This window comes from Hoplias malabaricus, chromosome 4 (genome assembly GCF_029633855.1).
Source record: "Hoplias malabaricus isolate fHopMal1 chromosome 4, fHopMal1.hap1, whole genome shotgun sequence".
NCBI classification, from domain to species: Eukaryota; Metazoa; Chordata; class Actinopteri; order Characiformes; family Erythrinidae; genus Hoplias; species Hoplias malabaricus.
Genome location: NC_089803.1, coordinates 68,574,217 through 68,588,547, shown reverse-complemented (window position 1 = coordinate 68,588,547; position 14,331 = coordinate 68,574,217). Strand labels below are relative to the sequence as shown.

The following is a 14,331-nucleotide window of genomic DNA, read 5'->3' as shown; positions in this document are numbered from 1 at the left end:
CTGTTCTTTAGCTTAAACTCTTTAACATATGCATAGCTTCACAGGAGACACACACACATTTACAGGTCGACACCCTCCTCCTCATCGAGCTCCGTCAGTCAAACTGCGCCTGTTTGGTCTATTTCCTGTCATTCCTTGAACTCAGTCGCTCCCATCCCCTCTAACAGAATAACAAACATAAAGGACAGATTTTTGGGTCAGGACCAACCGTGGCGCCTTTCCCTCTCTTAACCACGTCTATGAAAATATCGATCACCACATTAGAAATGCCCGTTTCGTGGCAAGTTACTGAGCCATAGTAAGCAGTACTTGTATCTGGCCATTACTCGCTACAGCAAGCAATGAGGCATCCGCCCTGAAGGCTTGGACACAGATCCCTTTGGCGCAAGCTTACTGTATTTCCTGAGGTGGGCTCCTAGGGGGTTTGGTTTTGGAGTAAACAGAGGGTTGATTATGATTAAATCGTAAAAGTTGTATTCCGGGCAGTGTGCAGGTCTGCTAATGTGCACCTGCGGTGGTTTTCGATGTGGTCGCTCTGTGTTGGCGTTGTGGTTCGTGGTTGTGGTGATGTGCTTGGCACGGCTTGGGTTTTTTTTTTTGTTGTGGCTTGGCTTCCACGCTGTGCCCTGGGCACTTGGATGGCAGCGGTGGATGTGTTTCAGAATCCAGATCATCATGGGCCACAGGGCTTTGAGTTCCTGGAGAGAGACAATCTGCCAGGTGTGCCTTAGAGCAGCTTCATAACCGCCACACACACACAGATATGAATAGCTAACAACGTAAAGAATACAGTAAAATCTGCACAATCTGCAAGGTATGTATTGTTTTCTGAAACCGCTTGATGTTCTTGTTTAATGTCTTTATTTGGACCAAAGAAAACGTCCCTTATGAACCAAATAAATCATCAGTCTGCCTCATGCTCTCATACGCCCATCTAACTTTAAACGAACTGTTTTGCATGTTTATGTAACATTAATCAATACGTTTTACCCGAGAGCCAACTTGGATAACTGCATTATTTAAACACGGTGCATGAACTCATTCGACATCAGAAACACAATTAAAGCAGAGCTGAAGGGGAACTGGAGGCCAGAATAATATTTGATTCATAACCAGAGAGATGGGGCCATCGGAGCAAAGAAAATGAACTTGTAATTAAGATTGCTGTGTTACATTAAATCTACACATCATCAAATTATATATATATATTTTTTTTTTTCCTCCAAGAAATCAGAGAGTCCTGAACGATCACGGACAGTGTGCGCGCTAGGCGGAATATTAATTGACGCTCTTATTCACACTTAAACTCCAGTGGGTAAAAGAACTCAATGCCGTGATTTATGAATACGATACTTGCCTCATTTAGTATTCAGACTGAGTGCCGCATTATTGTATGCAAGATGACTTACTGCAAGCTGTAGGGAGTAGGTACAGGGATCTGCGATGTAGTGACACAATGAGAGACTAGCAGAATGTGTGGAAATGATAATGATGATGATAATCATGGAATGCTTTAATGCCCTCAGGGGAGAACTTTCGACTAAAAACAGAAGAAAGAGGAGACAGGGTCATTAACGAGTGAGAAAATTAGGAGAAAAGGATTGAAGAGACTCAGCCGAGAGATAGAAAAGCAGAAAGGAGCCAGGTCCAAACTACCTGTAAAAACAAGCCGCTAGCATCTAAAGCTGGAATTACCCATGATGCTGCTGTTGTTTTCACAGCACAGTGTCAGAACAGCTGCCCTACCCCTGAAATTCCTAATATATGACAGATAGGCCCTGTTCAAGCAGACTGAAGGCTCTCGATAGCTGTCATATGCCGTTCCCTTGCCTTACCCTTAAAAAAATGTTGATCCCACTGCATGGGATTGTTTTCTCCTTCACATCAAACTTAAATGTAATCAAAGCACACTTTAACAACAGTACGGATGACTTTGGGGATTCTGAGGCACTAAAACAGCAATTAGCGTTTAGCTTATAAAGCATGCTCAGTCACTATTCCCAGGCTGATTAGCCATCATCAGCTTTGTGCTGGAGCTAGCTATTTGATGATGGTACAACAGTGCCTTTAGAGGACATTGAGTGTGTTTTTTTTTTAAAAGATAAGACCCCAGACCAGGGCCAAGAGGATTTTGCAGCCCATCAGCCAGTTATCCTCTCTGTGGTACAAGGCACAAAGTGTTAGTCTTTTGGCCAAGCTAAATAATAATAATAAAAAAGCTGTTAATTACTGTCTTTTTGGCCTTTCCAGCTTTGTTAGCTAAGCAAATTAGCCAGCACTGTATGCCCTCTGTTATGGGAGCTCCTCTGAATTCTCTAGGTCAAATTCTGTAGCATAGATCAATGCTATATGGTAGCTTTTCCATTGCTTGGCACTTGCAAATGAAGATGGTTTACCTTGGCAGCCAGACCACAATGGCAGTGACACTTGTTGATTGAGTTTGACTGGACTGTCTCCACAAGATTTTGTCCTATCAACTAAAAAAGGGTGACCAGCAAAAACAATTGGAAGCTATTCTAACAAGAAGCTGATTATCCGCTTGCCTAATAGCAATCCAGCTCACCCCAGTCAACAGGTCATGTGTTGTTCCTGAAACGACCTTAACGTTCTCTCTGCAGTTATTCAAATGAGGGATGATTGGAGGGGAAAAAAGGCTGTCCTCATGAACTGTACAGGGTGGGCCATTTATATGGAAACACCTTAATAAAATGGGAATGGTTGGTGATATTAACTTCCATTAATTAGTATATGGGCACATTAGTATATGGGAGGGGGGGAAACTTTTCAAGATGGGTGGTGACAATGGCGGCCATTTTGAAGTCAGCCATTTTGGATCCAACTTTTGTTTTCTCAATGGGAAGAGGGTCATGTGACACATCAAACTTATTGGGAATTTCACAAGAAAAACAATGGTGTGGTTGGTTTTAACATAACTTTATTCTTTCATGAGTTATTTACAAGTTTCTGATCACTTATAAAATATGTTATATTCATATCATGCTAAATCATGTCTCCCAGAGTTTAGAATCTACAGGCTGATGATACATGAAAACCTATATAAACTACAGCAAATAAACTAGAACAGTCAGGTGTATTTAAAGCTGCATTATAATATATAAAATGTAGGTTTAATGCCCTCTGTGTTGGACATGTGTAACTGCAACGCGGCTTTGCCAACATCGGTGGTCAGATTCTGAAGAATATGGATGAGTTGTGGAAGTGTGTCACAAGAGTATTCTAAAGAGAACTAGGTACAGGACGTGTCGTTATTATGTCTTCATCAATACAATATCAATTTAGTGTTTGAAACTTCTTAAATCAAGCCCACTTCAGTGCATCAAGCTGGAGATTTCAGAACTTTGTGTGTGATGTTAATACATAAGGACATATGACCTGGTGTGAAAAACACCCACCAAATCCAAACTCAGAGTGACTTACAGCAGCAAAATACGCAAGGTTTTTTTTTCTATGTGGTTTCAGTAATGCTCTTAATTTCTGTAAAAAAAGTTTGAAAATTAGATCTTAAGAACACAGTTATTTAGATTAATGCAAAAGTAAGTTGCAGTACAGCAGTCAGTGAATGTGTCTTTGCCCCACAGCTCCGGGGCCCAGGGTTCGGTCCTCATCTCGGGTTACTGCCAGTGTGGAGTTCGGTGTGTACTCCCCGAGTCCTCCGCCCAGCCTCGGTGGTTCGTGCTGGAGAGTGCACTCCTTATGCTGTGGCAGGTAGGACACCCCTCACGGGAGCAGACAAAAACAGAGCAGCACCAATCAATGAATGTTATTAGATTAGGTAAAGCTCTTGAGCAGCAGAGGAAACAAGAAGGAGGGGATGTTGTAAACTGAGGGCTTCAACCCCAGGTGACCCTACTGTTGCCCAGAAGCAATCTTCAGCTTTCTAACATTGGTTCTGAGGTAGTTAGAGAGGCACCAGTGCTATCTTGTTGATCTTATTGATCTGATACATCACACAAATGTGAAACATGACAGGTCTAAATATGAAGTGTGAGCAACAGAAGACACTCCAACACTGCCATATGTTAGTAAATAGAGGTTAATCTAGAACCTTCCATACTCAAACCCAGGGGTGGTCTTTGCAAAGGCTTATAGTTTCTAATCAAGCAGTTAAATGGAGTATCCCCTTCCTCTAAAATGTAATCTGTCCTGAACTAGTGTTAAACCCTTAATCTTAAACACAAACCAGATACATCAGATACAGAGGCTCTCATCTGAGCCCCATTGTCCTTCAGAGTCTGTTCTGACCTCGTATCCCTGTGTGAATTTTAAAAAGAATTGGGTCTTTAGGGTTTTTTCAACTGATCAGCACAAACTATAATAAAAGTAACAAGAAAAGAGACAAGGCTGCTCAGACAGTGCCATGTCCTTCAGCTAGCATACCCTTCTCCCAGAGATAAGACACAAAGCCAATCTCCCCTCCATCCACAAACCTCATAGCCAGCAGGATTTACGGCCTTCCTGGCGCCCTGTAGCGCCTGCTAACCCGGAGGCCCCTTAAACATGAAAGAGTGACTCTGCAATGCCCTGCAGGCTTCCACACACCTGTGGGCCAGTCTGATCCCCCCTCGACTCATAACCTTTCCAGTCTCCCTCTCTCGCTTTGCCCTTTCCTCTCATCCGCAGCCATGCTACACCATCGTCTCAAGCGTCACTTAAAAGACTTTAAATCAAACGGTGTGCTGCTATATCGCCAAACCCTGAAATGTTATATCGAGTTTTTGGGAAAAGCCATAAATTGTGCTAAGACCACCCTTGGCTTGAATATGGAGGGCTCCTACATACAATATCAGAGATTTATTTTTGAGGAGAGAGGGATGCTGTAGAGCGCTGCAGATGTTTCCAGTAAACACGTGTATTGTTGGCGATAATCAGGTTGCAAAGAAAATAATGTTGATTTTGTTGTTTAAAAAAGTAATCAGTGCATGGAAGTGTTAATGATCACGAACCCTGCACTTATTGAAATGACGTGATGTTTTTCCCTCTCAGGTTTCAGGGCTCTGAGTGCTCTTTCCAGGGTTCAGTATTGACTCCTGTATTAATGGCGCTTTTCCACTACATGACTCTGCTCGACTCGGCACGGCTCTTTTGCTTTTTTTCCTCTGGCCAAATCTGGTCCCTGGAACCGGGTAGGTTTTCAGTCCCAGCTCCCTTCTGGGTTTGAGTAGGTACTAAATGATGTTGTGTAAACCCTGCAGAGCGCTGATTGGCCAGAGCCATGTAAATCACCACGAAATGCAGAGCTCATTCAAATCCAGCACAAACCTTTTCAATTTCAGCAGCTTTCACGTTTATTTTTTATCGTACTTACAACGGCAGTTCGTAACTTTACCTCGAGAGGTTTACAAGCTCCTTGGGCCGACATCCGACGAACATTTCCAGTGAAAGCCAAACGTGCTTGAGTTGAGTTTGACTGGACTGTAGTCTCCACAAGCCTTTGTCCTATCAACTAAAAAAGGGTGACCAGCAAAAACAATTGGAAGCTATTCTAACAAGAAGCTGATTATCCGCTTCCCTGATAGCAATCCAGCTCACCCCAGTCAACAGGTCATGTGTTGTTCCTGAAACGACCTTAACGTTCTCTCTGCAGTTATTCAAATGATTCGGGGATAAAAAGGCTGTCCTCATGAACTGTACAGGCTGGGCCATTTATATGGAAACAACTTAATAAAATGGGAATGGTTGGTGATATTAACTTCCTGTTTGTGGCACATTAGTATATGGGAGGGGGGAAACTTTTCAAGATGGTTGGTGACCATGGCGGCCATTTTGAAGTCAGCCATTTTGGATCCAACTTTTGTTTTCTCAATGGGAAGAGGGTCATGTGACACATCAAACTTATTGGGAATTTCACAAGAAAAACAATGGTGTGGTTGATTTTAACATAACTTCATTCTTTCATGAGTTACTTACAAGTTTCTGACCACTTATAAAATGTGTTATATTCATATCATGCTAAATCATGTCTTCCAGAGTTTAGAATCTACAGGCTGATGATACATGAAAACCTATATAAACTACAGCAAATAAACTAGAACAGTCAGGTGTATTTAAAGCTGCATTATATTATATAAAATGTAGGTTTAATGCTCACTGTGTTGGAAATGTGCAACTGCAACTTTCACATTTATTTTTTATCGTACTCACAACGGCAGTTCGTAACTTTACCTCGATAGGTTTACAAGCTCCTTGGGCCGACATCCGACGAACATTTCCAGCAAAAGCCAAACGTGCAACAAGTAAAACTGAGAACTGGGCTGCGGAGTCGTGAACGATCTAAAAAACTAAAACAACACGCAGATACGTGATCAGTAAATAGCGATCATGCACCAGTGATTCCTGTTAGAGACCAGCTCCATTTTGCAGGGGAGCCCTGCCAACGGAAAAGCAACTAGCTTTAAGCGTGCCGAGCTGAGCCATGTCAAGTCGAGTCGTGTAGAGACAGACGTATGCAGTGGGAAAGCACCATTAGTGGTGTTCAAAGACCTGTTTGTACCATAGGATGTGTTCTCTGTGACGATGACAGCCCTTTTGTAAGCCGCTGAGTCTGAGAGCATCTGCTAGACACCATAAGTGTAAATGTAAAGGTATTTTAAATTGGATAGAGGAGCTTTAAAACATACTCAAGTTAAAAAAAATAGTGTTGTTTCAGTGAATGAATGACTATGTCTAATATCTGTTATCAATGGAACTGAAGTTTCCCGTGCTACTTCTTTTTTTAGGATCCTTTTGTTTCAGTAAACTGATGGTGGTTGAGACAGCCCAAGACGCTGCAGATATGAAAACATCCTGCATACGCAGAACCACTTTAAAATAAGTCACAACACAATGGAAGTGAACACAGAACGAAGGTGAAGCACTTATCTCTCCCTGCAGTGATAACTACAACAAAATGCAGCGCACAGTTTACTCATTCATCTCAAATACACTATGATTTGTGGACACCCACTCATCCAACATTTCTTATGATCAGAAGGTTATTAATAGGAACATTGACCCATTTCCTGAATGAATTAAGGGTTTTTGAATTTCCAGCACATTTTCATATTTGCTGCTTCTCTGAATCTGAATCTTCTCAGTCACTGAGATCTAAACATCTAAAATAATACAATGTTAAAACACTGCTCTTTGAAAACACTCAGCAAGTTACAAATTCAGCAAAATTGTTGCTGACCAGTTCCTGAAAGTTCCTAAATGTTGTCCCGCGTAGAACTTCCTCACAATTTGCTTCAACGTCTCCAGATGAATGTCCTGTGCTTGACCTGTGACCTAGGGGTGAGGACAGGTTTTTAATCTCTCAGGTGTTGCTGTGTGACCCAGCCTTGTTGAGTTATGGTGTGTCATGAGTGACAGCTGGAGGGCGCTAATAAACTCTCTCTGCATTCCAGTGATGAGCCGTTAAAGTTGACCTCAGGTACGGCTTTCACTTTTCAAACATGGCTACCCTGTTGTCCTGGTTTTACTTTTGCAGCTGTGTGTTAAGGGTACACAGTAGAAGCAGCTCATCCCACTGACCTTGATGTAGATGTGGTTGCTGTTTAATAGCATTCTCTTAAAGTATTTGCAACTGGTTGCCAAGGGTTATAGAGAGCCAGAACCCCTCCAAGACAGAGAGTTTGTAAAAATTGCCTGTGAACGAATATGCTAACTAGTTTTAGTCTCAAAGGAATGCTGTGGATTCAGAGCCTACAAAGAATCCCGGGCCCAAGGAGGAAACGCACCCCTGGCAGGGCTCCAGAGGCAGCCCAGTCCATCACAGGGCACCCGGAGGAAACCTACGCAGACACAGAGAGAACACATCACACTCCTCACAGACAGTCACCCGGAGGAAACCCACACAGACACAGAGAGAACACACCACACTCCTCACGACACAGTCACCCGGAGGAAACCCACGCAGACACAGGAGAGAACACACCACACTCCTCACAGACAGTTACCCGGAGGAAACCCACGCAGACACCAGGGAGAACACACCACACTCCTCACAGACAGTCAACCGGAGGAAACCCACCGCAGACACAGAGAGAACACACCACACTCCTCACACACAGTCACCCGGAGGAAACCACGCAGACACAGAGAGAACACACCACACTCCTCACAGACAGTTACCCGGAGGAAACCACGCAGACACAGGGAGAACCACCACACACTCCTCACAGACGTTACCCGGAGGAAACCCACACAGACACAGAGAGAACACACCACACTCCTCACACACAGTCACCCGGAGGAAACCCACGCAGACACAGAGAGAACACACCACACTCCTCACAGACAGTTACCCGGAGGAAACCCATGCAGACACAGGGAGAACACATCACACTCCTCACAGACAGTCACCCGGAGGAAAACCCACGCAGACACAGAGAGAACACACCCACACTCCTTACAGACAGTTACCCGGGAGGAAGCCCACGCAGACACAGAGAGAACACACCACACTCCTCACAGACAGTCAACCGGAGGAAACCCACGCAGACACAGGGAGAACACACCACACTCCTCACATACAGTCACCCGGAGGAAACCCATGCAGACACCGCCTACCTGCTGCGCCACTGTGCCGCCATTAAAAAGTGTAGCTTGAATGGATTGTACTTTACAGGATCGTTTAGGGCAAAAACATTCTTAGTATTGGAAGTTATTGAAAAAACATTTTATAAAAATTTACAAAGATGAAGATTTAAATGACAAAAAATGATAAGTTTGAAGAGTCAAGGTTTTGTTTGGATAGCTATGATATATATCAACTTTATCACCGTGCAAAACGGATTTTATCACCGTGAGAGGTGTCCACTTTGAACTCCAGAGTGTAACAGAAGCAGAAACTACATTCCTCCTCCCTTTACTGACATTTACAGGGAGAAAAGAGGACAGAGATGGATGTCGGAGGGCGGGGGGGACAAATACTTTCTTGAAGGAACCAAAGAAACAAATCAATGCCCTCTAGCCCCTGTTGCTCGCTCCCACCCTTTACACATTCACTTTCCATACTTTCACTCTTGTTCAGCTAGACTGTAAGACCTGTTGCTGCAGATCCACCGCCCCCCCTTCTGAGATACACTTGGGGAGTGTGTGCTTCATTCATTCACACAAACTTGCAGGTACTGCTGCTTGGATCCTTACAAGCACTCGTTGGGACTGGAACATACAGTGCATGGAGTTTCATTACCTGTTCTCAGAGTGTTTGCTGCAGGATTCCACAGGTGGCTCATACATGTGCACTGGAGTGCCGCGAGGGTCCGAGTGGGGATCGTCGTACCCTGTGGCTGGAAGAGTGTGGTGTGGGAGCAGTGGCAGAGGTGAGTCGAGAGCACAGCTCAGATGGGTGCACTGTACTGTAAGAGTAACGATTTGCCCTTGCTTTTTGCTGTCTGGCTGCTCTTTAATGTTGGAACCCACTGCTTTCACTCCTCTCTGCCAGTTCTCTTTCTGTCCCTCTCCGGCTCTGGACGCAGGCCATTCGCAGAGTGAGTGTCTAACATTGTAATTACTGTCTAAAGCTCATTATCTTTCACTCTCTCTCTCTCTCTCTCTCTCTCTCTCTCTCTCTCTCTCTCTCTCTCTCTCTCACTCTCTCTTACTCTTTCACTCTCTCATTCTCTCTCTCTCTCACTCTCTCTCTCTCCCTCTCTCTCTCACCTCTCTCTCTCACTCTCTCTCACTCTCTCTCTCTCTCCCCCTCTCTCTCACTCTCTCTCTTTCTCTCTCTCTCCGTCTCTCTCTCACTCTCTCTCTCTCTATCTCTCTCTCTCTCTCTCTCACTCTCTCTTACTCTCTCACTCTCTCATTCTCTCTCACTCTCACTCTCTCATTCTCTCTCTCTCTCCCTCTCTCTCTCACTCTCTCTCCCTCTCCCTCTCACTCTCTCTCTCTCTCCCCCTCTCTCTCACTCTCTCTCTCTCTCTCCATCTCCTCTCACTCTCTCTCTCTCTATCTCTCTCTCTCTCTCTCTCTCTCTCTCACTCTCTCTCTCTCTCTCACTCTCTCTTACTCTCTCACTCTCTCATTTCTCTCTCACTCTCTCTCTCTCATTCTCTCTCTCTCTCCCTCTCTCTCTCACTCTCTCTCCCTCTCTCTCTCACTCTCTCTCTCTCATTCTCTCTCTCTCTCTCTCTCTCTCTCTCTCTCTCACTCTCTCTCTCACTCTCTCTCTCTCTATCTATCTCTCTCTCTCTCTCTCTCCTCTCTCTCTCACTCTCTCTCTCTCCCTCTCTCTCTCACTCTCTCACTGGTCTTCTTTAAGTTCACCACCAGAGCCAGAGCTGGAATAACCACGGTAAAGCAGTGAAGGAGTTAAAGCCACTCTGAGCTAGTAGCGTCTTCGATCTGAGAACCTTCCTCTGTTCCCAAGCCGTTTCTGGGACAGACGCTCCACTACGTCAGTCAGCCTTTTGACCAGACCGCATAAAGAAAGTGCATTTCATCATTTTGCCACCGTGCCTCACCTTGCTTTCCCACTGAACCACACACATGAGAGCTAATGGTGTGCATTGTGAGGAAGAAACAAGGCTTTTGGAGGCTGTGTTTACACCTTTAGTGCAGGAAACGCCTGTAAAACCTTGTTTCCTTTGGATGTTTTATGTAACATCTGCGCAGTTTAGGATGCATGTATGGTGCTAGCCCTTATCTTATGTACGTGTAGATGTGCATATGTGTGTGTGTGTGTGTGTGTGAATGCAGGCTCCTACGCAGTTAAGTAGCGTCTATGTGCGAGTGTGAGTTCAACAACCAATTTCACACCTGCAGGGATAATCCTTTATGAAGTAGAAAAATGCCATTATGTAGAAATAGCTGACATGCAGAGGCGACTTGTGGAGGGTATGCAGGAGAGAACTGAGGAGAGAGAGGGAGGGGTGTGTGTGTGTGTGTGTGTTGGGGGGGGGGACAGGGACTTGGGTCGACTCTTCTCTCTTTTTAATCCCCTCAAAGCCTCTATCCCCGAACCCGCGGCATATTCACCTTGCCTTCTGGGCGCAGGTTGGCCTGCACTCGGGCGATTACATTCCGGAGCCTGCTGCGCAGCGGTGTACGAACCTTAGAAAGTTACTTGCACGCCCAATGTTCTGGTAGAAACCAGAGTCACGCGTCTACTTCACGTTCACACAACTTCATGTTCCAGATCAGAGGCTGCTTTCAAATTAAATGCTTATAGGAAAAACTTGGGCTTTAAAACTCTATAATCGTTTATGGATTATGAAAGAGATTTCACAAGGCTCACTTTAGGGAAAAGCAAAAAAAACTTAGGACAGAATTCACTTAGGACGTGACCACAGATCCTCGGTCCTACTGTATGTGGATTTACATGCAGGGGCAGGACTGGCTTTCACTGGTATGTGGACGTGGAGCCCCACAGCTCTACCGCTGAAGCTCCAAGGCAGCTTTCGACACCATCTGCAGTCTGGAAACCAGTGAATGGAACTGAATAAGCCAGGCCTGGCTCTACGTTTACCAACGAGTGGTGTAGGGCACGTATAGGGCTTTGTGTTTTAGATGCTACAGTCACACAGCTTTCGTGTTCTTGTGGTATGAGCACTGGCTGCTCGCAGCGTTTTCTAAACAGGACTTTAATCAGACACTGCGGTTTCTTCTGCCATCTTGAGCTGGAAAACACTGAATGGGAGCAAAAATCTTTTATTTAACTTGTGCTGTGGTGCTGACATCCATGAGTTTGTCAAAATTATAATTAAGTATTAAGGAATTCCAATTCATTAAAAAAAACTCTTCATATTTAATCCTTAAAATGAGACTCATGAAAAAAAACACATTTATATTCCAGTGAGGTGGCACGGTGTGCTACAGGATGAAGCATTTTGATGAATGAATGAATGGATAAATGGATGGACGAGTGAATTGATTATATTCCAGTGTCGTTTTTTTTACCATCGCAAATTCATTTATCATTTTGGTCGTCCTTTGTGATCACATCCTCTACTTTATTGTCACGGTGGGTCTGGATCATACCTCGGACAGACCTCCAGTTCATCACAGGGCATCATACACTCACCCACTGACTCACACTCTCACACTATAGACACAGCCAACCCAGATACAGTACCAACATGTTTTTGGGCTGTGGAAGGAAAAAGAAGCAGCCACTCATCTAAATGTATTGGATGGAGCTCAGTCATTCTAGAGACATGACTGGAATAGGTACATTGACCTAAGAAACCTGTGCAGCTGGTCCAGAGCGTCTAAGAGGTGGTGCTAACACCACCATAAAATGTGTCCACTCATTTTCACGGGTGTAGCTGGTGGGACTGGGCGATATAGTGGTAATACAGTATACGGACGGTGTTTCAAAATGTCTGACGGTGTCTGACTATGTTAATGCAGTATTTTTGCCTTAAAATTATACATTGAAAGTCACTATGATGCCCTTCTGACCTGTAATAGGGAGAAGAGAGCCTCTGCAATTGCTAGTCTGGGCTCATCTCCACTAGAAACCGCGCTATGTAATTTTGGAGGACTGTAGGAAACCACCACCATCCTGATTTTAGCACAGTGCTAAAAATGAATTATATTCTGTAAGTGTAGGGGGAGCCTAGAAGAAGAACACTTACCTAGTTTCTTTTAAGTTAGAGTGACCAGATCTGAGATGGTGAAAAAGAGGACGGCTCTCTGGGATGGGGGGGGGGGCAGACTGACCAATTAAATGTTACAAAGAAGGTTACCGACCAATAACGGTAGCTCTACAGTCAGACCGTCCAATCAGAAGATTTTAGGCTACTTCACCACGCCCCCTTCTCACTCAAGCGAACCAATCGGAGTAGGAGGGCGGGACTAGTTTGTGAACGAAACTTCTCGAAGTTCTACGTAAGCTCTAGAAAAACAAAATCCCGACGTTTGTGAAATTCCGCCCGGACATTTTTTTTAAGTCTAAAATGGCGGACATGTCCGGGTAAAAGAGGACGTCTGGTCACCGTATTTAAGTACATTGTAAAAATGAGGTCAATTGTGTTCATTTAATAGAGCTACAGGAAGGTGGCGCTCTCATGCTGATGTCAAACTCTAAAAATGGATGGGAAGAAACACAAGCCTGGTAGCTCATAGGATTGGAGTTAGGGTTAACCCTAAGGAAGGAAGCCCTTCAGTCTACTTGGGCTGACAGATAAGAGTTTTTTTTCCTCATAAATGTGTGTGATTGGATCCTCAGTTAGCTGGAACACTGTCTGTGCTGTGGTCTGTAGCCTGTTAGCACACTTATCTTAACTGTGGAACTGTGCAAAAACTCCATATACCCTTCACTCGAATATGTGCTGATACACATAAGTCTCTGTAGCATCCCTTCACCCACACACACACACACACACATAATACTGTACTAAATTTTTTGTGATGGTATGACAGCTTAAAAAAAAGGCGGATGCCGCCCATGCCTAGTAGCTGGGGAGTTTACAGCCAGAATGCTGCACTTTTGCATTATGCTGTATTTCTGATCTTTAACTATAGGATTCCCTCTGTGTTGAAATGTGAGTCTGAGAGTCTCTGTGTCAGAATCTAGCAACAGTAGGTTTTTATTAGCATTTGGCCTTAAGGCCCATCACCCGTCATCCTGAAATTCTAGACATCTCTGTCTTCAAGGCACAAGAAGGTGAAACAGATCCTGATTCTCATTTTACCTAATCTCCCAGATGTTGAACTTATTCAACTGGAGGAACCTTTAGAAAAAGATGTACCTTAAGTTACTGAATATATTCATTGTGTTAAAGATAGGTGCCTATAGAAATATAATAAGAAGTGGTTAATTTGGTTATTCCTCCAATAGTCTCCTTCTAGCACAGCTACGTACCACTTCTCCCTAACATTCATTCATTCATTCATTATCTGTAACCCTTATCCAGTTCAGGGTCGCGGTGGGTCCAGATTCTACCTGGAATCATTGGGTGCAAGGGGGCGCCAGTCCTTCACAGGGCAACACAGACACACACTCACACATTCACTCACACACTCACACCAATCCACCTACCAATGTGTGTTTTTGGACTGTGGGAGGAAACCGGAGCACCCGGAAACCCACGCAGACACAGGGAGAACACACCACACTCCTCACAGACAGTCACCCGGAGGAAACCCACACAGACACAGGGAGAACACACCACACTCCTCACAGACAGTCACCCGGAGGAAACCCACGCAGACACAGGGAGAACACACTACACTCCTCACAGACAGTCACCCGGAGGAAACCCACACAGACACAGGGAGAACACACCACACTCCTCACAGACAGTCACCCGGAGCGGGAATTGAACCCACAACCTACAGGTCCCTGGAGCTGTGTAACTGCCACACCACCTGCTGTACCAC

At 44.6% G+C, this 14,331-nt stretch overlaps 1 protein-coding gene and 1 long non-coding RNA gene across 5 annotated transcripts in view; both read left to right on the top strand.

Annotated features, from left to right (window-relative positions):
• The first annotated feature begins 5,091 nt into the window (after positions 1-5,091).
• LOC136694727 (uncharacterized) lies at positions 5,092-7,796 on the top strand. Its single transcript, XR_010802234.1, has 3 exons — positions 5,092-5,144; positions 6,738-6,866; positions 7,317-7,796. It is a non-coding gene; the product is annotated as an uncharacterized lncRNA (long non-coding RNA).
• A 674-nt stretch (positions 7,797-8,470) lies between these two features.
• col7a1l (collagen type VII alpha 1-like) overlaps positions 8,471-14,331 on the top strand; it is a 116,327-nt gene continuing 110,466 nt past the window's right edge. For all 4 annotated transcript variants that reach the window (XR_010802150.1, XM_066667536.1, XM_066667537.1 and 1 more), the window contains exon 1: positions 8,471-9,323. The gene's annotated coding sequence lies outside the window, so the exon portion shown is untranslated. The remainder of the gene's footprint in view (positions 9,324-14,331) is intronic.